General features: G+C 31.2%; 2 non-coding genes across 2 annotated transcripts; both read right to left on the reverse strand.

Moving 5' to 3' along the window:
• Positions 1–350: 350 nt before the first annotated feature.
• TRNAQ-UUG (transfer RNA glutamine (anticodon UUG)) lies at positions 351–422 on the reverse strand. The gene has a single exon. It is a non-coding gene; the product is annotated as a tRNA-Gln (tRNA).
• A 1167-nt stretch (positions 423–1589) lies between these two features.
• Positions 1590–1677, reverse strand: TRNAS-GCU (transfer RNA serine (anticodon GCU)). Its single transcript has one exon. It is a non-coding gene; the product is annotated as a tRNA-Ser (tRNA).
• Between the last annotated feature and the right edge of the window lie 1062 nt (positions 1678–2739).

Consider the following 2739-nt stretch of genomic DNA (forward strand, 5'->3'; position numbering starts at 1 on the left):
ATGCATCGTTGAAAATTCAATATGGGACGGAAGGTTTTTCTAAGTAACTAACTTCCCTCAATATAAATATGAAGAGAATAAACATATGATGAAAAGCCCGCCCAATTATTTTTGAATTCAAATCCTTGTGCTCTATGTTCCTATCTTATCTGGATTATAAATAGATTCAGTTAAATCTGTGTGTCATTTGAACTCGATTCAATTCAAGTTTGTGAAAGAAAGATATGATTCAGAGAAGAATCATTAAAAAGCAGAAAGAAGAATCACATTCTATCCAATATTAGACCTTTAAAATTTAAAAAGAAAGTTGTTCAAAAAAGAATCTTTATTCTAATAGAATGGAATATGCTCTGGGACGGAAGGATTCGAACCTCCGAATAACGGGACCAAAACCCGTTGCCTTACCACTTGGCCACGCCCCATTTTCATTTCTATTCGGCGCTAATAAAGAATAATGTTGGTATTGGTTGGTCGTCAATTCAAGTCCAAATATCTAAGAATAGATTAGATTGTTGCTAGGATTTTGACACGTATAGATATAGAATTAAATTCAATTTATTGATCATTACATATAATTCAATTAAGATATTGTATGAAAGTATAATTTCTTCTATTCTCCTTTGAGAATGGGAGGATTTTTGATTGGGTGAATTCAAAGAAAAAGAAGGATTTTTTGTCTACCTTACTTTCTTCGTTTTTACTTATATCAAAAACTCAATCAAAATGCAATTATCTCCAAGAACAAAATGTCTGTTATGCTTAATATCTTTAGTTTGATCTGTATCTGTATTAATTCTGCCCTTTATTCGAGTAGTTTTTTCTTCGCCAAATTGCCCGAGGCCTATGCTTTTTTGAATCCAATTGTAGATGTTATGCCAGTCATACCTGTGCTTTTTTTTCTCTTAGCCTTTGTTTGGCAAGCTGCCGTAAGTTTTCGATGAGATCTTTAATATTATCCTAGAAAATTCATGATTTTTTCCAGAAATTCTAACAATTGATAAGATCAGATAAGTCTTACAATATGAACTCTCAATTCAAACATTGAAACTCTTGGATAGATGCGATAAATCTGAATCACCCCATTTCCCCATTCTGACTCTTTTTCTTTTCCAATGAAAGACACTAACCCTAATAAGGTCCTCCAGAATATCTAATTCTGGGTATGAAAGAAAATTTTAGTAATGAAAGACTCTTATGACAAATGAATTTAAATTTCTGAAAATTATTTTCTATTTCTAGAAAGCACTTCATTTCTTGGTGTCAAAAGAGAATATGTGGTATAAAAATAGACGATCTATTCTCTTTTTTTTTTTCCAAAAAATTTGGAGATTGTGTAATGCTTACTCTCAAACTTTTCGTTTACACAGTAGTTATATTCTTTGTTTCTCTCTTCATCTTCGGATTCCTATCTAATGATCCAGGACGTAATCCTGGACGTGAAGAATAAAAAAAAAAAAGGATTTTCGCTTTCCTTGCTTGATTTTCAAATTTTCTTAGGGTTTTATCTATTTCACACGTTTAACTACGAAAAAGGAAAAGGGATTTGAACAATTTGAAAGATAAATCAAATATCAAGTCATCAAGGGAAACGGAAAGAGAGGGATTCGAACCCTCGGTACAAATAACTCGTACAACGGATTAGCAATCCGCCGCTTTAGTCCACTCAGCCACCTCTCCCAATAAAAAAAAGATAATTACTATGTTACATTACACGTAAAGTAAGGATTCAAAAAAGTCTTTCTTTCTCTCTCTTTATCTTTATTATATAGATATGGTACAATTTTTATCAGCAATTCCATTTAGATAAAAGAAGGGCTGGAAAGATCCAATATAAATATAAAGAAAAATCAAAATAAAGAAGACTTCTTTTCTTTGATTTTGTTCGAAAAGGCCTTTTTTATCCCATGGCCGGGCTAGGTCAGTATCTAGCCGGGCCTTTTTTTGTTCCAACGAATCATAGTATCTGATTGAAAAAAAAATACTTGCTATTAAAGCAACAAGAAAGTGTCTTTTCTTATTATTCCTTTCTTCCTTTTTTATTTGCTTTTTTTAACTACTTTACTGGAAACTGGAATAAAAAAAAGAAACTATGAATTCTTACACAATGCATTTTTTGTTATGATTTCGGTGTTTTTATCGAGCCGTATCTATCAAAATTCCTCCAGTAAAAGAAAAGAGAAAACTTCTTTTTTAGTTATTTAAATGAATCCTCTTTTCCGAATCTAATTAAACCCCCACGAAAAAAGTTAACACTCTAATTTTCATGATTTTTTTATGATCCTATCTTGATTACGCCCAATTCCCTGTTCGACAAAAGATCCATTTGTATACAATAATCACATTGTAGCGGGTATAGTTTAGTGGTAAAAGTGCGATTCGTTCTATTAACCCCCTTAATAGTTAAGGGGTCTTTCGGTTTAATTCATATTCCGATCAAAAACTTTATTTCTTAAAAGGATTTAATCCTTTACCTCTCAATGACAGATTCGAGGAAAAATATGCATTCTCGTGATTTGTATTCAAAGACCAATTAGAAATTGAAAAATTGGATTATGAAATTGCGAAACATAATTTTTGAATTGGATTAATACTTCCAATTGAATAAGTATGGATAAAGGATCCATGGATGAAGATAGAAAAGTAGATTTCTAATCGTAACTAAATATTCAATTTTAAATTTGTAGAGAAGAAATTGAAGAAAAATAGCTATTAAACGATGACTTTGGTTTACTAGAGACG

The sequence above is a fragment of the Camellia sinensis genome, unplaced genomic scaffold (genome assembly GCF_055761805.1).
Source record: "Camellia sinensis isolate YWXY unplaced genomic scaffold, ASM5576180v1 Unanchor170, whole genome shotgun sequence".
NCBI classification, from domain to species: domain Eukaryota; kingdom Viridiplantae; phylum Streptophyta; class Magnoliopsida; order Ericales; family Theaceae; genus Camellia; species Camellia sinensis.